The sequence below is a fragment of the Callospermophilus lateralis genome, chromosome 2, assembly GCF_048772815.1.
Source record: "Callospermophilus lateralis isolate mCalLat2 chromosome 2, mCalLat2.hap1, whole genome shotgun sequence".
Classification (NCBI taxonomy): domain Eukaryota; kingdom Metazoa; phylum Chordata; class Mammalia; order Rodentia; family Sciuridae; genus Callospermophilus; species Callospermophilus lateralis.
Window position 1 is genome coordinate 192,575,017 of NC_135306.1, and position 26,102 is coordinate 192,601,118.

The 26,102-nt window shown below is 38.9% G+C and overlaps 1 protein-coding gene across 2 annotated transcripts in view; it reads right to left on the bottom strand.

The window, feature by feature from the left end:
* Window positions 1-25,473, bottom strand: part of Celf1 (CUGBP Elav-like family member 1) — a 91,875-nt gene extending 66,402 nt beyond the window's left edge. For both annotated transcript variants that reach the window (XM_076847225.2, XM_076847224.2), the window contains exon 1: window positions 25,327-25,473. The gene's annotated coding sequence lies outside the window, so the exon portion shown is untranslated. The remainder of the gene's footprint in view (window positions 1-25,326) is intronic.
* Between the last annotated feature and the right edge of the window lie 629 nt (window positions 25,474-26,102).

Genomic DNA, 26,102 nt, shown 5'->3' on the forward strand with positions numbered 1-26,102 from the left:
AGTAAGATTTCTGAAGACATACATCAAGATAGCATTGGGAACTTCCTTTATGTGAGCTTAGTCTAAAGAGGACATGGTCACAGAACTGACAGTTTGGCAAATGTGGCACTGATTGCACAGCAGTCTAAAGAGAACAGTGTTTTCTTTCTCTCTTCTATGAGTTCATAGAACATGGCCATTTAAAACTAAGAAGCAATATCAGAACAAAAGGATGGCTGTGGTGTCTGGGGATTGTGAGAGGAAAACCAGACTTTAGGAAGAAAAATTAGAATTACAAACCTACTAGTAGAGAGATGTCAAGATTATGTCTCACACACACACACACACACACACACACACACACACACACAAAAGAAGAAGATGTAATACCCAATTTTCTCAGACAGTAAATGACCTGTGGGAAGGTTACCTCCACCTATCTGCCCATAAAAGCTCCGTTTTGACCCATGCATCTCTTTTGAAAATATTTTAAGATGTTACGGCTGCTCCCTACCTTAAAAACACATTTTCTGTTAGCTCACTGGTAGAGAACTTGCCTAGCATATGCCCTGGATTTCAACCCCAGTATCAAAAAAGAAAACAAAACAATTCACATATCCAGGCCATTTCTGTTAAATTGTTAAACTGTTCTGTTAAATTTCTACTTTTCAATAAGAAATAAAAATAGTTTTGAATGTGATTATCTTCCTAACTCTCTAAAAGAATTTCTGAAATGAGACACTGAGTTTACATCGCTGATTAACAACTTGTTAAAAAGTATACTACTGGGCTGAGGTTGTGGCTCAGTGGTAGAGTGCTTGCCTCACATGTGTGAGGCACTGGGTTCTATTCTCAGCACCATGTATAAATTAATAAACAAAGGTCCATCAACAACTTAAAAAAAATGTATGCTACTACATGAGCCTACATGGTGGCATATCCCTGTAATCCCAGTTACCTGGTAAGCTAAGGCAGAAGGACCACAAATTTCAAGGCCAGTTTGGGCAACTTAACCATACCTTGTTTCAAAATTTAATAAAGGGTAGAACACACCTGTAACCATAGCAACTTGGGAGGCCAAGGAAGGTGGATCACAGATTTAAGACAAGCCTCAGCAATCCAGCGAGGAAGATCACAGATTTAAGACAAACCTAAGCAACCTAGCGAGGCCCTGAGCAATTTACTGGGACCCTGTCTCAAAATTAAAAATTTAAAAAAGGGATGGATAGGTATGTACCTCAGTGGTGAAGCAAGCCTACGTTCAATCCCTATTACCAAAAATAAAAATAAAAGGGCTGGGGATGTAGCTCAGTGGTAGAGCACTTACCTAATATACATGATGCCCTGGGTTCAATCCCCAGTATCACAAAAAAAAAAAAAAAAAAAAAAAAAAAAGTCATACTACCACATGAAAGGAATTGCTTACAAAATAAAATTACTTCAGTACTGTCATGAGACTGAGTCTCTAAAAGCAGGAAAAGAGCACAGCATTGGGGCTGGGGTTGTGGCTCAGTATGTGTGAGGCCCTGGGTTTGACCCTTAGGACCACATAAAAATAACTAAATAAAATAAAGGCATTGTGCCCAACTACATCTAAAAAATAAACATTAAAAAAAAAAAAAAGAGCATAGCATTGTCCTGCTACTTAACAGAAGGAGGTTCAAATAAGTTACTATCTTTGCTGAGGTTCCTAACTTGAAGTTTCCTCGGTCTATAAAATGGTGGTATGCAGCCATCTCTTACTCTCTTGCTTATACATGTGTGTATATGTGTGTACGTCTATGTCAATGTGAGATCCAACAGAGCTAGTGCTAGTTCTTTCATCACACTATACCTTAGCATACTTTCTTATCAATGACAAATATGTATAATTAATTATTTTTATATATTTTTAGTCGTTAATAGACCTTTATTTATTTATTTATATGTGGTTCTGGGAATTGAACCCAGTGCCTCACATGTGCCAGGCAAGTGCGCTACGGCTGAGTACCAGCCCCATACAATTAATTTTTATGCAAAAATGTACTCATCAAATTAACACCAAGAATAATGACTAAATGTTTTAGAATGAATGAGGAAAAGGGAATGGTATTGATTAATGCTGGGATTGAAATATTTCTTTCAGAAACATATCATATCTGCTAATGACTAAAATATCTGATTCAATTAATTACCCTGGATGTACAACAAATAGCACTGGTGGCTATGGAATTCTATAATATTAAAAACTCAGCCACATTTTCACTATAGCATTCTCTATTGTGTTGAAGACAAGACAGCAAAGACTACAAACATTGCCAACAGCAATTTTCTAGTAAGACAAAAATAAAAAATAATATTGGGAACCAAAGTCCCATTTTAGGGACATTTCAAGGAAAGGAATCTGTGATTATAAGAAATTAAAAACATTCCTACATATCTTTTTTTAATATCTATTTTTTAGTTATAGGATTCTCTTTTATTTTTATATGGTGCTGAGGATCAAACCCAGTGCCTCACGCTTGGTAGGCGAGCACTCTACCTCTGAGCCACAACCCCAGCCCATTTCTGCATATCTTATTAGAAAATGTAGGGCTGGGGATGTGGCTCAAGTGGTAGCGCGCTCGCCTGGCATGCGTGCGGCCCGGGTTCGACCCTCAGCACCATGTACAAACAAAGATGTTGTGTCCGCCGAAAACTAAAAAATAAATATTAAAAAATTCTCTCTCTCCCTCTCTCTCACTCTTCCTTTAAAAAAGAAAAAAGAAAATGTATGTGTGGACTTAAACTAAAAGGTACTTTTAAAAACCTCTAGCTAATAACCTTAACTATAATAATCCACAACTACTTTTCAAGCACTTCTGAAAGAACACAAAATAAAAACTGAAGCACTCACTGGTAATTAAATACTCACTAGTATTAAATAACTGAAACACTGAGCAACGTGACATTCAAAAAAAAGTGGACCTACATGCCCATAATCCCAATACTCCGGTGGCTGAGGCAGGAGGATTCTAAGTTCAAGGCCAACCTTGGCTACTAAAGGAAACCCTATCTCAAAATAAAATAAAAATAGCTAAGGGCCAATTTAAGTGGTAGAACACAACAATAACAATAAAAAGAAACTAAAAATCCTTTTTCAGTGAGTAGATACAAAGAATAATTACCAAAATAATGTTAGTATAATCCCCAAATTCACTTTTGTATAAATGTATCCACTCTATTTTGTTTATTTTTATTTGATGCTCAGGATCTAACCTAGCACTTCACACATGCTACTCAAGCTCTCTGCCACTGAGCTTACAGCCCTAGCCCATGTATCCACTCTAAACAATGACAAAAGCATTCACAAATACACCACAAAACAACCTGCCTCTTTGGCTTTTGATTCTTTCAAAATATTTTTGAAGCCTTTTTTTTTTTTTTTTTTTTTTTTTGGTGGTACTAGGGCATTCTACCACTAAGCTACATTCCCAGCTCCTTTTAATTTTTTATTTTGACGGAATCTCATTAAGTTGCTCAGGTTAGCCTCGAACTTGTGATCCTCCTGCCTCAGTCTCCCAAACTGTTGGGATTACAGGTATGTGTCACAACACACCAAGCTTGAAATCTTTGATATTCTTTAACTCACAATCATCTCTCCTTATTAAGCACATTTTAAAGTACGTCAGACCCAATATAGCATTTATTGTTATCTCTTCTCTCCCACTTATTAAAGGACTAGTTTGTTCCAAGTATGGCATTATCTTTTCAAAGATAAGGTTTAGGCACTATAAAATGCCTTGAAGGAATGATCTGTCTTGTCATGGCTGATAAGCAAGACTTAAATGGAGACAAACAGGCCAATGAAAAACATTCGGGAATTGTTTTGATTTACAACCATCATTATAAAATGATGGGGGGCGGGGAGTCATCTCTTTAAAATTTGAAATCTACTGTAAAACCATCTTCTCCAAGAACTCCATCAATGGGGCATTTGCCAACTAGACATGTACCTCCACATGAGGGAAGAGGCACCAGATGCCTGCCCAGGATGATGCAGAAGGGATTCTTTCATTGGGTAGACAAGTTTCCCTCCATGACCTTTCCGGTCCTTTCCTAACCTCAGGAACTGAGATTTCATTTAAAAAGTAGAGGCAATGTGTGGATGGAAGCAGCAGAACAGAGTTGGGAAAATGTAAAGGCCTGGGCTTCTGCTTCTAAAGTGAACTTAAGGAGTTATATTTCGCTCATTTATAAAATCAAAATGAGAGAAGGAAAATCTGAGGCTTCAAACATTCTGATCCTATGGCTTACTTCCTCTTCCTCCTATGCCACCTACCACCACTTTCCCACTGCTATACCTTACCATAATTAGGCAGCTTTTTTTAAGCCTCTAATTAATGAAACACAGAAATTAAAACCTTAAACTTTCTTTTCTATTTGTTGCTCACTGCAAAATGTGCAACATTTTATCAAGAAGTAGTTAATGCCACATAGTTCTTGATATACTGGCTTTTCTTTGAACTCCAGTGACAGTTTTAACAGTGATAAGTTGTAAGCAAGGAGTATGTTACCATAGGGACTCACTTGGATTTCTGGGGTGGATCCAGCAGAGTTGTTTCTTTTTTTCTTTCTTTCTTTCTTTTTTTTTTTTTGGTCAAAACACTTTCTGATATTCTAAATCTGACAATTCAGAAAGATGATCTAGGGGCTGAGGTTGTGGCTCAGTGGGAAAGTGTTTGCCTGGCATGTGTGAGGCCCTGGGTTCAATTCTCAGCACCACATACAAATAAATAAATTAAATAAAGGTCCATCAATAACTAAAAACATATTAAAAAAAAAAAAAAAGATGATCTGATTTTTCTTCAGCAAGTTGCCTTCAGGAAATATTACCATATACCCATATACAATTCTGAATAAATGTGAAAAACCATTTATTGGTTCTCTCTTGAAAAAGCTAAATAGTCCCCTCTCTATTCGTAAACAATTAAAATACAAACTCAAATGAAGTTTCAAGAATTTATGTATGCTGTTATTTCTTTCTAAACTACCAAACTGTATAAATTTTATTATTTAGTATTCTTCTAATTAAGATTTAAAAGTTCTCCGAACTTTAACAAATATTGGGCTTTCCCACATTATTACATTAGAAATATATTAGACACACAAAATTATAAAAAACAAAACTGACAGTATTGGAATATAGAAGTTAAGATCAAATTTAGATAAAGGTGATATAATTCAGGAAGATGAATGGTCACTCTGCTAGTGTGTAGCCACTTATCTCACCAGAGACCAGAGTTAAAAGATATGTTAGGCAAGGTGTTCTGGGGGCTGAAGCAGGAGGATTCCAAGTTTGAGGCCAGCCTCAGCAATTTAGTGACATTCTAAGCTACTTAGTGAGATCTTGCCTTAAAATAAAAAATAAAGGAATAAGTGCCTCTGAATTCAATTGCCAGTGCCTCCCCAAAAGAAGATATCTTTTTTCAAATGAACATTTTTAAAATTTTGCTCTAATTAGTGACACATGACAGAATACATTTTGACACTGTACACAGATGGAACACAACTTCTCATTCCTCTGGCTATACATGGAATAGAGTCACACCAGTAGCGTGATCATACATATATACAGAATAAAAATGTCCAGCTCATTCCACTGTCCTTCCCATCCCCAGACCCGCCCCCCCATAAAAGCAGATATCTTGAAGGAAAGATAAAATCATTTACAAATCTGATATGTGGATCTGGTTTGTCAGAGAAGGGAATCAGTCAGAATTGAAAATATTTTTCTAAGTTGTAAGCTTCCTGGAACAGACTGAAGTCATTATATGAAAAAGTCTTAGCCCAAAACAAAGTTACACCAGACAAATGAACATTAATAAACAAAAATAGCACTTGATCGTATAATAACAATCAGTTCTCTTAGGCTGATCCACAATAACTTGAGACCTAGAAAGCTCCAGAAAAAAAGCTCAAAAAACGTCCCTGTATTCATAAAAGTCTTCCACTGACCTCAAAAATTAACAACTGCAAAGCCTAAATAGAAATACCATAAGAAAATACATTGAAAATCAAATTCTTAATCATTTTATAAAAGCAAAACAGTAATCTTAACCCAAAAAGGGAAAAATGAGTCTAAATAGATAGGATACACTGTTGGTCAAACGTAAGATAGGCAACAGGCATTGGAAGAGTCCACAAGATGTTATATCTGGTTTGGTGACATTTACTCACCTAAGCTTTCCTGTTATGTGCCCATAAGGATTTGTTTTTGTTCCTTAACTCCGCCTGTAACCTAAATTAATTCAATAAAGAGGATCTGCAAGCTTTTTTTTTTTTTGATGATGGGGATCAAACCTTGCCTTGTGCACGCAAAGCAAGTACTCTACCAACAGAGCTATAGCCCCAGCCCTGCAAGCTTTCTGTTAATTGCACTTATAATGTACCCAGAAGCTATTAAATAGAAACAGTATAAAATAAAAACAATGACTATGTAACAAACATTGTGTCTTTCCATGATTATTTCTCATAAACTTTTAAAGGGAAGTGGGAAACAAAGCCCAGAGGATAGTTTTGCTACATTAGTTTAATATCAGACAGCCTAGAGGCAAAAAGGAAAGACTTATATACCACAGGACACAAGAGAATGCAAATTCCTAGGTGCTTTATTCATTTTTACTACTAGTTTCCAATTTCCTTGATTTCATGGAAAAGCATGTCTTGGTCCAAAAAAACTAAAAAGACCAGACTGCCAGCAGTATTGGATTCTCTTTTTCTTTTGAGCTACAGAAAACAGCCAAAATCAGGATTGTCTAGGAGCCTTCTTTGTTCAAGCAATATACAATCTGTTTCAAGATCACAGAGCTTCACAAAGCTTAATCTTTACCAACATTATGTATTTCAATGGAAGTCTGCTTACATTTAAAAAAAAAAAAAAAAACCTCCTTGTCAATGACAGAGGGATGGGGTTGTGGCTCAGTGGTAGAGTGCTCACCTAGCAAGTGCACAGACTGGGTTCGATCCTCAGCACCACATATAAAATTTTTCTAAAACTTTAAAAATAAATATAAAGGTACTGTGTCCATCTACAACTTAAAAGAAAAAAAAAGATAATGACAAACAAATTCACAGAATTTCGATTTTAGGTTTTCTTCCTATTCCTAGTCCTTAATACAAAACTCAAAATACCACTGGACCAGATAGAATATTCAACAAATACTAAGTATCTACTTTATGCAAGGCCCCAAGATGGGTAAACAATATGGATTATAAAATGTCCTCTGTGTACTGCATTCACATCAATACCATACACTCATATGAAGGCATATACTGTTTACATACATACATACATGAAATCACAATTTGATTTCTAATATCAAATAACAACTTTATAATTTTTCTACCTTACAAACATTCTTCCTGGTTGTATACAAATCCACATTTCAAAGCTAGCTCTTGACTCTTTTTAATTCTTGCTCATTAATATAACAGGGAAATTTTACATTTCTCTGAATTAAAGTCTTTCAGCTTGACAAAAACCAAATGATCACAGGAAGAAAAACAATCAAATTAGAAGTACTAAACTGTCTTTCTTGGTGCTTGCCTCTCTTCCTCATTAACATTTCTCAAAGAGGAATAATACCACTGTGATGCTCCTGTTACAGATCATTCATGAAGTTACCAACTGAGCCAGACCAGACAGACTCCATCAACTGGGCACACAGCCACTCACCATTACCCTTTGTTTAAAGTCTCAACTGCCATTCAACCCACATTATTGTGTTCCACTCAAGCCCATAACATTTTTTTAAGAGGAAACAATCAGGAAACTAAAACAAATGTGTTGCTTAACTAGAAATGAAGAAAAGACCAAATTCATTTGCCTCACAAACAAAAATTCTTTTAAAGTGATGGCTCATTTAAGTTTTCTATCTGAAAGAGCAGTATTATTTTATCAGTCTTATCTGCCAAAAAAAGAAAGAAAAGGCCAGGCAAGGTGAGGCATGCATATAATCCCAGTAGCTAAGGAGGCTGAGGCAGGAAGATCACAAGTTCAAAGCCAGCCTCAGCAACTTAGTAAGGCCCTATCTCTTAATAAAATATTTTTTTAAAATGGCTAAGGATGTGGCTTAGTGGTAAAGTGCCCCTAGGTTGAATCCCTGGTACAAAAAGAAAAAGACTGGGGCTATAGCAGAGCGCTTGCCTAGCATGTATGAGACACTGGGTTATATGATCCTCAGTATCACATAAAAATAAACAAATAAAGGTATTCTGTCCATCTACAACTACAAAAACAAAATTAAAAAGAAAATTAGTTATAAACAATCATTAAAATTTGTTTTATTAAAAAAATAAAGAAAACTCAAAATATTGATTTGACAAAGCATCAAAGAAAAGAACTCTGTACAGCAAAAGCAACAACACAAGCAAATATCTACACTACTGAAGCCAAGATCCCCAGCATCCTTTTGCCTGGCAATAAGGAGACTGTGAGAGGAAAGGGGGCTCCCGTCCAAAGGACCATGATCTCTGACATCACTATTCTAAACTCAAATGAATTTAAGAAGGGTTATGCAGAGCTCTGTACTAAATCTTATTTAAAGGTCTTTTGGATTTAAATAACAGAAACCTCCTTCAAACTAGCTTAACCAAAAACAGAAATTAATTAAAAGGATGTTAGAGCACACCATCTAAATTTGTGTCCTGAGTTCTATGAATTCAGGGGACCTGTTTGTTCCCTAAAGACCTGAATCTCAGTTCCAATCTCAAATTCCTAGAAGAATCTGAGTTGCCCAGCCTGCATTGAGGTGCCCACTCCAGGTCCAGTAAGATGTTAAAAAGTAGGGAAAAGGTGCTGGGGTTATTGCTCAGTGGTAGAGTGATTGCTTAGCATGTGTGAGGCACTGGGTTCTCAATCCTCAGCACCACACAAAAATACATAAACAAAAATAAAGATATTGGGTCCATGTATACCTAAAAAATATTATAAAAAAATAAAAAAAAATGGTCCACTGACAACTAAAACAAAACTTAAAAAAAAAAAAAAAAGTGGGGGTAGATCAGAGTATAATAGGGGTAGGGATTATGCCTATCTTCCCCAAAAAGATGCAAAATACACTAAGCAATAAGGTTATTTCCATCCTCAAAAAGCTTGAAATCTCACTGAAAAAAAAAAACAAAGAGAGATATTATTAATAAAATACCGGGCTGGGGATGTGGCTCAAGCGGTAGAGCGCTCTCCTGGCATGCGTGCGGGCCGGGTTCAATCCTCAGCACCACATACAAAGATGTTGTATCCGCCGATAACTAAAAAATAAATATTAAAAATTCTCTCTCTCTCTCCTCTCTCACTCTCTCTTTAAAAAAATAAATAAATAAATAAAAATAAAATAAAATAAAATACTAAGTCCTATAAATTGTAGTGGAATTAATGAACAGAAAAGCTGAGTAGGGCATGGGAGCATAGGCCTGTAATCCCAAGACTTGGGAGGCTGAAGCTAAAGGATCACAAGTTTGACTCCAGCCTGGGTAACTGAGTGAGAACTTGTCTCAAAATAAAAAATAAACTGGGCACAGCGGCACATGCCTGTAATCTCAGTGGCTCAAGAGACTGAGACAGAAGGATTGAGAGAGTTCGAAGCCAGCCTCAGCAACAGCAAGGTACTAAGTAACTCAGTGAGATGCTATCTCTAAATAAAAATACAAAATAGGGCTGGGGATGTGGCTCAGTGACCAAGTGTTCCTGAGTTCAATCCCTGGTACCAAAAATAAGAAAAAAAGAAAAAGAAAGAGAGAGAGAGAGAGAGAGAGAGAGAGAGAGAGGGAGGGAGGAAGGAAGGAAAAGAATGAATGAATTAAAAAAAAAGGATCAGGGATTTAGTTCAATGGTACAGTGTTCCTTGGTTTGATCCCCCCTCCAAAAAAGAAAAAAATTAGCTATGACAAATAGGAATTGAACCATGAGCAGAGAGGGGCTTCTTAACATTCCTAAACACAAAATGTTAATGCTTACTCCTTTTGTTTTTAGCCATCTGAGAAATATGGACCTAAGGAATATAATCTTTCACCACAATCAGCTTCCACCTTAAATACCCATGCTGAAAGTCTGCCATAATGCTTAAAATGACTATGTGGCTACAAAACAGTCCTACTTCATCATGCAGAAATAACCAGCTAGCAGACAAATGTCAAATAGTTATAAGCATCAAGTTGTCACCACCACTCTGACTTCCTTTCTCTCCCTGGCCCCCACAGAACTCTTACTCAGACAGCACTCAGAATCAGGCAACCCAACAAATGGCAAAGGTTTCTCACTAGTAATAACTCATCCAACCTAGCATGGTAAGTCAGCAGCAGCATCACCCCAGGACAGAAAGAAATACTATACTACATGCCTGCACTGTGGGAGAAGGGCACTGGTGCAGAAAAAAGACTGTTTCCCACACACAAAAGTTGCAAACACAAATAAAACTGGGGAAAGCCTACAGTAAATTATCTGTACAAAATATAAACTAACAAAAACTTTAACAGATGTCCAAATAATATTGGGTCAAAACAAAGTCTACTCACATTATTACCAAACATTACACATTCCCACAGTCTCTGCAAGAGCCTGCATCAGTCTAACAGGTAAAAGAACAGAAAAAATGGTGACAGTTTCTCATTTAGCAATCTTTTGCTAAAGAATAGCAATGTTTAGATGTAAATCTGAACTACTGACCTTTCAATCCCTTGTACCAAAAAAAAAAAAAAAAAAAAAAAAAAAACTAACAATAAAATTTTTAAAAAAACAAAAAGGACTGGGTTCAATGGTTCAGTGTCCCTTGGTTCGATCCCCAGCACCACCAAAAAAAAAAAAAAAAATAGCTATGACAAATAGGAATTGAACCATGAGCAGAGAGGAGGTAAAGAACATTCCTAAACACAAAATGTAATGCTTGTAAATCTAAACTACTGACCTTTCAAAATTAAAAAGTATAACACTACAAAATTAAACAGATTTGAAACCAAAAAGTTTCATTTTGTACAACCTCCAAACTAAAGTCATTTCCCCTCAAAAATAAAGTTTCAATGGAATGTTAATTTGGGAGGGTAAGTAAAAATTACTCAACCCCATTTCATCAAAGGTGAATATAGCTATCACAAAGTTAGTGAACAGATCTTTCTAAAGCCACACTCTTGTACCTATGAACACATCACAAAGATGGCACATTCAAACCAATTAAGTGAAATCCCTCCAGTATCTCAATGCAACCACTAAACTAGAACTCACCATTCTACTTCACATTTGCTGACATATTTAAAACAATTTTTTTTTTAGTTGTCAAAAGACCTTTATTTATTTATTTATATGTGGTGCTGAGAATCGAACCCAGTAACTCACACATGCCAGGCAAGTATGCTACCACTGAGCCACAACCACAGCCCAGCTACCATTTTTTTAAAGTGGAGGCAAAGAAAAATCAACGTATTAAAGACGTTTTGAAAAATCAGTCCATTTCTAATAAGGCAGGGAGACAAGGTTGGTCAATTCAGTGTCACATAGAACTTCATAAAGCTCTAAGAGTTAAAATGCTTTAAATAATTTAGGATACTGAAATATATTCAGCCTCCTTTAATTAGGCTTTCTTATGCCTTGAAGGGGAAAAAAAGGTACGACTTTTTTTTTTAATATTTATTTATTTATTTTTTAGTTTTCGGCGGACACAACATCTTTGTTTGTATGTGTGCTGAGGATCGAACCCAGGCCGCACGCGTGCCAGGCGAGCACACTACTGCTTGAGCCACATCCCCAGCCCAAGGTACAATTTTTTAAAAAATGTTTTTTTAGTTGTAGATGAACACACTGTACCTTTATTTATTTTTATGTGGTGTGAGGATCGAACCCAGTGCCTCACACATGCGAGGTAAGTGCTTTACCACTGAGCTCTAGCCCCAGCCCACGATTATTTTTTTAGTATTTATTTTTTAGTTTTTTAGGTGGACACAATATCTTTATTTTTATTTTTATGGGGTGTTGAGGATCGAACCCAGCGCCCCGTATATGCCAGGCAAGCGCGCTACTGCTTGAGCCACATCCCCAGCCCCCACGATTTTAATACAACTTTTCATTCAGGGGATTCATGGTCTCTGTATAAAAATTAGAAAATAAATATGAAGGGGAAAAAAAAATCACCCATAACCTACTTCCCAGAGAAAATTTTAGAAGTTCCTTAGAGTTGGGCATGGTAGTTTATGCCTATAATCCCAGCAAGGCAGGAGGATCTCAAGTGAGGACAGCCTTGACAATTTGGCACTGTGCGTACATACATAAATAAATAAGGCCCCGGGATACAGCTGAATGATAAAGCACGCAAGTTCAACTCCCAGTACTGCAAGGGGCGGGGGAAGTTCCTTAGCAGAAAGAATATGGAAAGTCATGGGCTGGGGTTGTGGCTCAGTGGTAGAGCACTTGCCTAGCATGCGTGAGGCACTGGGTTCAGTTCCCAGCACCACATACAAATAAATAAAATAAAGGTCCATCAATAACTAAAAAAGTATTTAAAAAGAATATGGAAAGTCAAAATGGCATGTCTACTGGACATAAAACGTAACTAAAACTGTTTACGAGTCTGGAACTCACTTAAGTTTAAAATAAATATAAACACATAGCTTCCACAGCATATAACTACAGAATACTCCAGAACAGTACTGCTAGTTAATTCCATATGAAAATTTTTAGTTTAAGGAGGTTCTAATAGCTAATTTTATTTTTTTATTGATTTTATTTTTTAAATACACAACAACAGTAGAATGCCTTACAATCCTTATTACACATATAGAGCACAATTTTTTGTATCTCTGTATATAAAGTATGTTCACGTCAATTTATGCCATCATACATGTACTTTTTTGCAATACAATTCTTAATACACATATATACCACAATTTTTCATATCTGTTTGTATATAAGGTATGTTGACACTCAATTCAAGTCTTCATACATGTACATTGTATAAGGATCACATTCCATCATCCTTGCTAATCCCCTTCCCCCTCCTTTTCCCTCCCACCCCTCTTCCCCATCTAGAATTAATCTAATCCTCCCATGCTCTCCCTCCTTACCCCACTATGAGTCACCCCCCTTATATCAGAGAAAACATTCAGCACTAATTTTATGACAAGAACAAAGTTACAATCACAAAGATCTTATTAAGAAAACTGTCTTTAGGGGGCTGGGGATGTGGCTTAAGTGCTCGCCTAGCATGCCTGAGGCACTGGGTTCAATTCTCAGCACCACACAAAAATAAAGATGTTGTGTCCACCTAAAACTAAAAAATAAATATTAAAAAAAAAAAAGAAAAAGAAAACTGTCTTTAGGGGCCAGAGTTGTGGCTCAGTGGACAGAGCGCTTGCCTAGCATGCATGAGGTACTGAGTTCAATCCCCAGCACCACATAAAAAAATATGCAAATAAATTGGTATTGTGTCCATCTACAACTAAAAAAAAAGAAAAAAGAAAAGAAAATTGTCTTTAGTCTAGTGTGGTGGTGCACATCTGTAATCCTAGCAATTCAGGAGGCTGAGGCAGGAGGAGTTTGCAAGTTCAAAGCCAGCCTCAACAATTTAGCAAGGCCCTAAGCAACTTAGCGAGACCCTGCCTCAAAAAATTAAAAAGGGGCTGGAGGACTGGGGCTGTAGCTCAGTGGCAGAGCACTTGACTGGCATGTGTAAGACACTGGGTTCGATCCTCAGTGTCACATAAAAATAAACAAATAAAATAAAGGCATTCTGTCCATCTACAACTACAAATTAAAAAAAAAAAAAAAAAAAAACCAGGGGTGGGGAGCTGGAGTTGTGGCTCAGCAGTAGAGCGCTCACCTAGCACGTGAGAGGTCCTGGGTTCGATCCTCAGCACCACATAAAAATAAATAAATAAATAATAAAGAGATTATGTTCAACTACAACTAAAAAATAAATAAATGAAAATAAAAACAAAAAGCAGGGGTCGGGGGTTAGGGATGTGGCTCTGTAGTTAAGTGTCAACCCCAGGTACATAAAAAAGAAAAAACTGTCCTTAGTAAACTACACAACTCAGATAAAGATTCTTGATACAGCACATGCCTGTAATCTCAGATACTCAGGAAGTCTAGGCAGAAGGATCACAAATTAAAGGTCAGCCTGGGAAACTTAATGAGAGCCTGTTTCAAAACAAAAAGGATTGGATTGGAAATACAGCTCCATGGTAGAGTGCCCCTGGGTTCAAATCTTTATACTGAGGGAAAATAAATATTGATAAAATACAATTTACAAAACAAATAAATTTAAATAAACAAATTAAAATTTTCATTTACATTTGAACTCTAAATGTGACCTAATTCTGGTCACCTAATTAAACTAGGAAGAGACCTAGTCTCAAAATAAAAAATAAAAAAGAACAAACATAGTGGTGCACACCTGTAGTCCCAACAATTTAGGAGGCTGAGACAGGAAGATTTCAAGTTTGAGACCAGCCTCTATTAGAAACCCTATTTATTCATTCATTTGTTTGTTTAAACACAGAAGCTTATTTAGTAGACTCTCACGTGAAAAAAAGACACAATGATGATGAATCTAGAAAACCATATCATCAAGTATTCCACAAAGAACAATGAGATAAAAGATTCTATGGGGAAGGCTGGGGTTGTAGATCAGTGGTAGAGCACTTGCCTAGCATGTGTGAGGCACTAGGCTCAATCCTCAGCACTGCATAAAAATAAATAAATAAAAAAGTAATGTGTCTATCCACAATTTAATAAAAAAAAATTTAAAAAGATTCTATGGGGGGGCTGGGGATGTGGCTCAAGTGGTAGCGCGCTCGCCTGGCATGCGTGCGGCCCGGATTCGATTCTCAGCACCACGTACAAACAAAGATGTTGTGTCCGCCGATAACTAAAAAAATAAATAAATATTAAAAAAATTCTCTCTCTCTCTCGCTCCCTCTCTCACTCTCTCTTTAAAAAAAAAAAAAAAAGATTCTATGGGGAAGAATAACTTATTTAGCTAAATATTTCAGATGAATGTATTGGACTTCAAGAAACAAGTATCCTTTAAACATATAGCTCAATGGGCCAGTAACTCTGGGTTTAATCCATACACACACAACACCCAAAAGGGAAATTTTACTTCTTCTATATGGCACTGCTAGGCTTTTTAAAAATGTTATTTATTTTTTACCTGGTTGACCACATTACTGACCTATGAGGTAAGCAGTATGTCTACTGTAACTGATGGAAAAAGAAAATAGCAGTACCAACACTGTCCCAGTATTCAGTGCCTAGCATAAATTCCCTCCAATTAATTCTCCCATTACCATGTCAGGTAAGCATCTCCACTTTAAAGAGAAGAAAACAGACCCAGAAATGTTAAGGTCCCGTTGGTAATACAATCATTAAACCTACTATGCTAACCTTCCTCAGATGTTTATAAACCCCATTCAAGTCATATCTTTTTTTTTTTTTAAGTACTGAGGATTGAACACAAGGTCACTTAACCCCTGAGCCACATCCCCAGCCCTTTTTATATTTTATTTAGAGACTGTCTCAGTAAATTACTCAGAGCCTTACAAAATTGGTGAGGCTGGCTCTGAACTTGTGATCCTCCTGCTTCAGCCTCCAGAACCATTGGGAATTACAGGCATGTGCCACTGTGTCCAGCTAATTCCCTAGATTTTTTTTTTAAGATGTTGACAGACCTTTATTTTATTCATTTATTTATATGTGGTACTGAGATCAAACCCAGTGCCTCACACTTGCGAGGCAAATGTTCTACCACTGAGCCACAATCCCAGCTGATAATTCCTCAGATTTTTAATAAAAATTTTCTTGTTTCTACTTGACTTGCCTTTTGACCATGTCAAGTATACCTCAGCACCTGTAGCAAAAATACATACATAAATTTATGATTATATTACATTCCCAGAAAGTCTACAAAGTCAGCTTAGGAGGCTGAGGCAAGAGGATCATGAGTTCAAAGCCAGCCTCAGCAAAAGTGAGGCGTTAAACAACTCAGTGAAATCCTGTCTCTGAATTAAATACAAAACAGGGCTCAGGATATAGATCAGTGCAAGTGGCCCTGAGTTCAATTCCCGGTACACCCCGCCCTAAAAAAAAGAAAGGCTACAAAGTTAATCTCTAGTCAAAATTAAACTTGTGAAATACCTGAACTTCCATGATACATTCTAACTGTTACCAAAAATAATCAGGCATAAAAGAATAGTTTTTAACCAAAGGCTATTTGAAAAAAGGGTATTATGTTCTCCTGACACTAAAATAAAGACTTATGTGTTAAGTACTCTAAGGGCTATAATACCTCTATGGGACTAAAGGGTCAATGAAATTAAACTTCCAAGACCTGAGGTTTCATATTAAACTCCCACTATTACTACAGAGGAGGAAACTGGAAGGGGAATCCAGATCCAAAAAGCATTAACAATTAAGCAGACCAAAACCAGAAGTAAGTCTTATTTTAGCCTTGCATGGTGGTGCATGCCTGTAATCCTAGTGGCTCAGGAGGCAGAGACAGGGGGATCTCTAGTTCAAGGCCAGCCTCCACAATTTAGTAAGGCCCTAAACAACTCAGTCTCTAAATAAAACATAAAAAGGACTGGGGGTCTGCAGTTGTGGCTCAGTGCTTGCCCAGCATATGTGAGGCACTGGGTTCAATCCTCAGCACCATTTTTAAATAAATAAATAAATAACAAGGTTATCATGTCCATCTACAAAATATTAAACAAACAAAAAAAGGGGCTGGGGATGTGACTCGTGGTTTCGTGCTTCTCAGTGGTTAAGTGCCTCTGTGTTTAATCCCTGGTACCAAAAAAAAAAGTTTTTTCTCTTTATGGTGATGCACCCCTGTAATTTCAGCTACTCAGAGACTGAGGCAAGAGGATCTACAAAGTTCAAGGCCAGATTGGGTAACTTAGTAAGATCCTCAAAATAAAAATTAGAAGAAAAGGAGCTGGGGTTGCGACTCAGTGGTAGAGCACTTGCCTAGCATGTGAGGCACTGGGTTTGATTCTTAGCACTGCATATAAATAAATGAACAAAATAAAGGCCCATCAACATAAAAAAAAAATAGAAAAGGTGTTGGGTGGAGTGACACATGCCTATTGGGAAGCTAAAACAGGAAGATATCTAGTTTGAGGCTAGCCTCAGCAATTTAGTAAGACCCTCAGCAACTTAGGGAGACCCTGTCTCAAAAAATAAAAAAGAACTGGGAAAGCAGCTCAATGGTAAAGCAACTTTGGATCCAATCCCTAATAGAAAAATAAATAAAAATTTTAAAAAAGAATTTTTTAAAATTTGTTACAAATAAAAAGGGCTGAGGATGTAGTTTAGTGATAGAATGCTCCTGGATTCAGTCCCCAATACCACCCAAAAAAAACCAAAGTCTTTTACATAACTGGAGGATACTCTGAACAGCTTTGTTCATACTACAACAAACAGAAGCTTATGACTATCTTCAAAATGCTCTTAACCTAGAAGTATTATTAATTCTAACTAGGCCATTAATGCCAAGGTTCTGTAAATAACATGGAATACCTGAGATCAGTCCACCCCTCCTACAAAATCCATTCATATGAGGTTGAGGCTATAGTTTCATGGTAGAGAGCTTGCTTAGCATATGCAAGGCCCCGAGTTCAATCCCCAGAACCAAAAAATAAAATAAATTCCATTCACACAGCTATAAAACAAAGGCAGAAACTTGTTAATTCTTGTTCTCTTGATACTTTTTGAAAACACTACACATTCAAAGATTGGCAATTATCATTGAAACAGAAATTAGAAAGTATGCTATAAACTATTATTTGGGTTACTGTTATGTACTTCTACACAGACACACTTGAATTTTCAGGTTTGAATATGTCAGTGGACATTCCTCTGGGATTGGCAATCCATACGAAAACAATTAATTCTGATCAACTCAATAATCTTTATAAACTCTACAAAAGAAAGCAAGATAGCAAAATAAAAAAAACTCCCTGACTTCAAGAAGCAACACAGTCATAAAAAGGAATGTGCCTAGATGCATGCTACAACATACACAGGCCTTCGAAAAACATAATAATGAAACAGGCCAAACACAACAAGGACAAATATGCATGATTCTAGTTACATGAAATATTTAGAAAAGGCAAATTCATAGAAAGAAAATAAATTTCAGGTTACCACAGGCTGGTGTAAGAGAAAGACGGTGAGCTGTGCAATGGTTTCAGAGTTTCTGTTTATGGTGATAATTTTACAATTGAATTTAATTAATGTCACTGAATTGTACATTTCAAATGATCAAGATGAACTAAATGTAACACATAAAACCCTGAAAAGAAAATCAAAAAGAAAAACTTCAGGACCCTGGATTTGGTAATGCTGTTATGGATATGACTCCAAAAACACAGACAACAAAAGCAAAAATTAACAATGGGACTACATTAAATTTTAAAACCTTGCCAGGTGTGGTGGCACAAGCCTATAATCCCCCCAATTCAAGAAGCTGAGGTAGGAGGATCCCAAGTTCCAGGCCAGCCTCAGCAAATCAGTGAGGCCCTAAGCAACTCAGCCAGACCCTGTCTCTAAATAAAAAATAAAAAAGGTCGGGGGATGTGGCTTAGTGGTTAAGTGCCCCTGGATTAAACCCTAGGGACCAAAAAAACAGAACAAAACTTAAAAACCTATGTGTATTAAAAGACAAATCAACAGATGAAAAGGCAACTGAAAGAAGGGGGAAAAGGGCTGGGATTGTGGCTCAGTGGTAAAGCGCTTGCCTAGCACATGTGAGGCTCTGGGTTCAATCCTTGGCACCATATAAAAATAACATAAAGGTCATTGTGTACACCTACAACTAAAATAAATATTTAAAAAAAAAAGAATGGGGGGAAACAGCCTCCTCTGCAAGTCTATAATCCCAAGGGCTCTCGAGGCTGAGGCAGTAAGGTAGCAAGTTGAAAGCCAGCCCAGCAATGAGAGAGGTACTAAGCAACTCCGTGAGACCCCATCTCTTATAAAATACAAAATGGGGCTGGGGATGTGGCTCAGTGATTGAGTGACCCTGAGTTCACCCCCATCCCCCCAAATGGGGAAAAACCCAGCAGTAGCCACAAGCCTGTAATCCCAGTGGCTCAGATCAGATAGGGAGGCTGAGGCAGGAGGTTCACAAGGTCAAAGCCAATCTCAGCAATTAATCAATCAATCAAGCAATTAATCAATCAATCAATCAATCAATCAATAAAGCAAGGCACTAAGCAACTCAGTGAAACCCTATCTCTAAATAAAATACAAAATAGAGCTCAGAGGTCCATGCCCCTGAGTTCAATCCCTGATACCAAAAATAAAGAATGGGGGGAAAAATCTGCAAGTTATATAACCATAAGGGGTTAATATAATACTCAGAAAATAAGAATTCCTGAAACTCGACAATAAAAAAACACCCTTGTGGTGACGGGGACCAAACCCAGAACTTTGCACGTGCTATGCAAGCACTCTATCACTGAACTTACTATATCCCCAGAGAAATAATACAATTTAAAAATGGGCAAAGGACTTGAACAGACATTTCTCTAAAGATGTCAAACAAAACGGCTGGGGTGTGGCTCAGTGGTAGAGTACTTGCCTAGAACGCATGAAGCACTGGGTTCCATCCTCAGCACCACATAAAAATGAAATAAAGATATTGTGTCCACTTCCAACTAAAATATAAATATTAAGAAAAAGATGTCAAACAAAAAGTTCAAATTCAATATCACTTATCTTCAGAGATGCAAATCAAAACCATAAGAGAGTGTCACATGCCTGTAATCCAGTGACTCAGGAAGCTAACCCAGATTACTGCAAATTCAAGGCCAGTCTCCGCAATTCTGCACAGAGTGATTACCTCACACCCATTAGGATGGCTATCAAAACAAAACAAAGCCAGAAACATAAGTAGAGGATATGGAGAATTAGGAAGCCCTGTGCAAGATAGTGGGATCATAAAATGCTATAGCTGCTATTGAGAACAGTATGAGAGTTCAAGTAGGATTACCCTATGACCCAGCAATTTCATTTTCTGGCATATACAAGTTGAACATCCCTAATCCAAATAGCCAAAACGCTCAAACTGTGAACTTTATGAGTGCCAACATGTCACCAGAAGTGGAAAATTTCACATTTAATTTGGTGTGATAAATCACAATCAAAATGCAGGCACACCTTATTTATAAAAATAATGTGTTTGGGCTGGGGATATAGCTCAAGCGGTAGTGCACCCGCCTGGCATGCGCAGGGCACTGGGTTCGATCCTCAACATCACATAAAAATAAAGACATTGTGTCCACCTAAAACTAAAATATTTTTTAAAAATGTGTAAAATTATCTTCAGGCTATATGATAAGGTATATATGAAACATAAATGGACTCAGGAGACTGAGGCAGGAAGATCATAAGTTCAAGGCCAGCCTCAGCAAACTGGCGAGACCCTAAGTGACTTAGTGAGACCCTGACTCAAAATAAAAAGTAAAGAAAACTGAGCTGGGGATGTGGCTCAGTGGTAAAGTGCCTCTGAGTTCAATCCCTAGTACCAAAAGGGGAAAAAAAAAATCTCATGTTTAGACTTACATCCCATCCCCAAGACATCTCATTATGTGTATGCAAATATCAATCCAAAGTCCAAATCACAAAACACTTCTGATCCCAAGCATTTACATAAGGAATATCGAACCTGTAACCAAAAAGATTAAAAAACAAGAAGTCAGGTGTGGTGGCACACACCAAGAACTCATAGCAGCACTGTTCATAATAGCCAAGAGGCAAAAACAACTCAAACTTCCATCAATGGATGCAGCAAATAAACAAAAAGTGATATATCCATATAATGGAGTCTCAAAGAGAAAAAAGTTCTGTCAAGTGCTACAATATGGATAAACCTTGAGGATATCAAGCTATGTGAAATAAATCAATCACAAAAAGAAAAGCATTTTATGATTCCACTTATAAGGTATCTAAAGTAGTCAAATTCATAGAAACAAAAAGAAAAGTGGTTACCAGGGACTGAAGGGCAAAGGAAAAGAGTTTTTTTCAAAGGGATATACAATTTCAGATCTACAAGATCTTTCCAGACTTCTGGAAATCTTTTTGCCAACAATGTGAATGTATTTTTTTTAAAATACATATATATATATATATATATTTTAGTTGTAGATGGACACAACATCTTTTTTGTTTTATTTATTTTTTTTAAATATTTATTTTTTAGTAATAGTTGGACACAATCTCTTTATTTAATTTCTTTATTTATATGTGGTGCTGAGGATCGAACCCAGGGCCTTGCATGTGCTTAGGTGAGTGCTCTACCACTAAGCCACAACCCCAGCCTGTTTTATTTATTTTTATGTGATGCTGAGGATCAAACCCAGGATCTCACACAAGCTAGGCAAGTGCTCTACCATTGAGCCACAACCTTAGCCCGTGGATATACTTTAATACCACACAACTGTACACTTTAAAATGATTAGGAAAGCTAGGTGCAGTGGCCCATACCTATAATCACAGCAACTTGGGAGGCTGAGGTAGGAGAATCACAAGTTCAAAGCCAGTCTCAGCTACCTAGCAATGCACTAAGCAAATTAGGAGACACTGTCTTATAGTAAAAAGGGCTGGGCATTTAGCTCCGTGGCTAAGTGCCCAAGGTTCAATCCCCAGTATCAAATAATAAAATAAAGCACATCGTGCTCTTAAGCATTTTTATTCATAAATTAATTACAAATTAATAAATAAACCCCAAGTTGCTAAGATTACAGGCATATTCACCACTCCAAGGAAATGGGTGAATTGTATCTCAAAAGTTTTTTTTTTTGTGTGTGTGTGGGGTGGGGGGGGTGGGGTACTGGGGATAGAATCCAGGGCCTTGTGTGCATGGAAGGCAAGCACTCTACCAACTGAGCTACATCCCCAGCTGTTTGGGTTTTTTTCCAGTTGTAGTTGGACACAATTCCTTTATTTATTTTTATGTGGTGCTGAGGATCGAACCCAGCCCTCAATAAAACTCTTAAAAAAAAAAAGTGCTTCACAAAATGCTATCATTCACTGGTTCAAAGAGAACAGAGCAATTTGTCATAAGTACACAAAACCCTGCTTAGAGGAGCCTATGCTCCTGCTTCTTCCAGGTGACAGTTCTTCTCTTTCCACCACTATCATCTTTTAACTGCCCAGTTCCTATTTAGGTTCAGACTCACAGGAAAATAGTTAAAGAAGCTGCGGTGGCAGTCAAGGAAAGGGGAAAGGAATTCAGTACTTAAGCTTTACATTTAGTAGCAGAGCCCAAATCTTTATTAAAAACACACACACAACACATATACACAATAAGGTCTGTGCCACTTTCTTTTCCTCCTCTTGAAGCCCATCACATGTTTAAAAGGATTTCTCTGTTCCTGTGCTGCTTTACCCATCTACCTCACTCATATGTGGATCTTTTTTTTTTTTTTTAGTCCCGGAGATTTAACCCTGGGGTGCTTTATCACTGAGCTACACACCCATCCCTTTTTTAATTTTGAGACAGGTCTTGCTGAAAGCCTTGCTAAATTGCTGAAGTTGACCTTAAAGTTGCAATCCTCCGTCTCAGCCCCTTAGGAGTCACTGGGATTACAGGCATGTGCAACCATGCCCAGGTATGGCATGGTTTGTTTTAGCAACCACTCAAAATGGAATTCTATATTTAATAGCTTCCACAGAGCAGGGCACAGTGGCACATGCCTGTAATTCCAGCGACTCAGGAGGCTGGGGCAGGAGGATCCCAAGTTGTGGGCCAGCCTCATCAACTTAGTGAGACCCTGTCTCAAAATTTAAAAGGGGAGATTCATGGCTGGGGATGTAGCTCAGTGGTAAAATACCCTTGGGTTCAATCCCCAGAACCAAATTAAAAAATAAACAAATTTAATATCTATTATTAAATCTTAAAACATGCCAGGTGTGGTAGCACACACCTGTAATCCCAAGGGCTCAGGAGGCTAAGGCAGGAGAATCATGAGTTCAAAATCAGCCTCAGCAACTTAGCAAGGCCCTAAGCAACTCAGCGAGATCCTGTCCCTAAATAAATTATAAAAAGAACTGAGGATGTGACTCAATGGTTAAGTGCCCCTGGGTTCACTTCCCACTACCTAAAAAAAAAAATCTTAAAACCCACCATGAAACTCTGACTAAAGCCTACTTTGGTAAGTAACACATCTATAGCATATAAAAAAGATGAACAAGATAAAAACCAAATTTTAACAATCACCTCTGAGTAGTGGGACTATGGCTGAGTTTCCTTTTTGACTTATCTCTACTTTTTATAATGAATCTGTAACTTGTTAATTTTTTTTTAATGATGGACATAATACCTTTATTACTTTATCACTTTTATGTGGTGCTCACACATGCTAGGCAAGTGCTCTACCACTGAGATACAGCCCCAGCCCTGTAACTTCTGCAGTAAGAAAAAAATCATTCGGGCTCCCAATTTCAATGTCTGCCTATCATAACACAGATACTTTCACATGTTACTGCATGGAAGGGGAACTAGCACCATGAGACAGACACCATTTCCTTCATATTGCATATTAAAATAAACCAAATAGCTGACTAACATGGTTGGGGTAACTGACATAAGATTACAATGCATGTCTTCTAAATTTAAGCCCAGAGCCCTTTCCATTCCATCATATCTCAAAGGGCAATTTGCATTATTTCTCATGATACTTTAAAAACAAAAGGCAAAACAAACCTCTGCTAAAAGACTGTTTTAAGAACATTTGCTATGTAACCTTGGGCAAGTAAGTCCCTTACTTCTGAAGCCCTCAATTTCCTCCTCTGAAAAGTGAAAGGTTTGGAAAACATCTCTTAATAGTCCTCCTGCTAATGGATCGCAAATATAGATGCTATCTTCAGAGAAGAAAACCCAAAGGGAAAAAATGAATGTTAAAAGAGAAGTGGAGGCCTATGTTCTGGGGCCAAGGACCATTCTTAATGGAAACAGGTGGTGGACAGTCATGAGGAAAGAACCACTAGGGGAACCATAAGCTTCCTAGTTAGAGCAACAGCTGGAAGCTCCAGATTTGCTTTACCAACAGCACTGCTTCTATCCTGGCTAAAAGTCATGATTAGAAACCCCACACTCCCTAAGTAAATCTAGAAAAATATAAAAATTACCTTGGGGAGAAAAATCACTACAGCAATAGTTAGTGCATGCTATTTTAACTCCGTGATTTTCAAAGTGAACTTTAATGTTAAAACGGAAAAAACCATCATTAATTCTATAAGGAGACCCCTTCATTCTCGTCAAGGATTTGCAGAGAACCTGAAACTTAAGAGTACAACACTTGTGAAAAACGTGAAAGAATGCAATTAAATCCTCTCCAATTCACAGAGAACCAAAGACAGTGAAAAGACCTTTAAAACGCGAAGTTCCTATAAAAGATTCATTGGGTATTTGTAACCTCTCAAACTACAGATATCATCAAGCATCTCATGCTCTCTCAAAAACTGTTAAACAGCCTTTTTACCCCACAGTAATGAACGTACAGCATCAACTCTGCTGACGAGAAAGCGATTCCATTTTGCTCAAACAGGCTCCGATCAAAACCTCACCACCTTCCCCTCAACTATGGGAATGAACCCAAACCAATAAGACGCTCCTTAGAGAATATGCAATGATCTCAGAGAATTAAAACAACATCCTGCCCGAAGGACCACAACCAAGACAGCCCCGACTTGATATCCAAAGCCAGGTCCCTGGCAAAGAAAGCGCTTTAATGTGCTCTCCACGTCCCCGGGTGCGAGTTTCCAGCTCGACTACTAGGCCATGACTGGGTGAGCACCTGATGTTGGGGGGAGGGCGAGCCAAGGCGCTAGCCGATCTGGGGCAAGGAACAGGGGGCTCTCGAGGCTCGGAGAAGGGCTACCCTCTAAGGGGAGGATCCTGGGGTGCCCCATGGCAGGGGACAAGGAACACGTGGGGAGGAAGGGTCAGGAAAGGGGTGTGCGGGGCAAGCAGCCTGAATCCGGCAAGGCGGCTGGAAAGGAGGACGGGACTGCTCCTGGGCAAGTAACTAACCGCTGTAGGTTGGGAAGATGAAGGCAAAGGGCGCGGGGAGAGGTGTAAGGCCACGAGGAAGGCGGGTCTCTCTCCGCGAAGGGGCACGCGCCAGGCGAGCGCGGCGGGACCCGGGATGCCAGGGACCCCGACGCGCGGGAGATCGCGGCCCTGCCTCCGGGGCGCGGGGAAAGAGGAGCGACCGCACCCGGAGGGCCCTGTGACCCGCTGCCGCCCGAACCGGACCCGCCCCACGGCGCCTCCCTCCAGCCTCCGCTCCCTCCCTCCGTCCCGCGGCCCGTTATTCCCCAGCCCCCACACTCACCAGCGGCTGCACCTGAGCCTGCCGCTGCCTCAGCTGCTGCCTGCGCCTCCGCAGCCGCCGCCGCCGCCGCCGCCTCGCTGCTGAGGCCGAGTCCCGGGGGAGCCTCCGCGTCCCGCCGCCGCTGCCGCTGCCGCCAGAGCAGAACACCCCAAAATGGCGGCACTTCCGGCACCTACCACCAGCGGGGAGGGCCGGAGAGGAGGGGGAGGACAGCGAGGGGGAACGTACCACCGCGGGCCGAGTGAAGCGCGGCTCAGGGGCGGGCCGAGAGTCGGCGCTGCAGCGCCCCCTCGGGCTGGGGAGTGGAGAAGCAGTCGCGCCGAACCGCCACCCCCACTCCCACCCCCACCCCCCCTCGCCACCGCGGGCGGAGCCCTCAACCTAGGGAGCTGCAGGGTAGCATCTCTTTGTCTAGGAGCTCTACTGGAAGGTAGACCCAGGCTGAGAATATACAGTTCTCTCCTCTGTGCACCGCACCCGCAGGGCTTTGAATGACCCCGGTGGGCAAGCAGCGGTGCATACATGGAATGTACACTTAATAAAATATCCGATGAATGAATGAATGAATGAATAGTGTTTGGCCAGAATTGGTCACAGGGCACGCCCTCCTTTTTGCACCACCACACAAGCAACAGCATCCAGGCTTTCTTCCTTCTTTGTTGGCATGTAGAATGTGTGTTGTAAGCTTTCAGACTTTGGTGAGTGTCTTCTAGCATGGTGATCAGCAGTGTGCACGCACAACCTGGCAAAATCCCTGCAACACCAGGAACTCATAT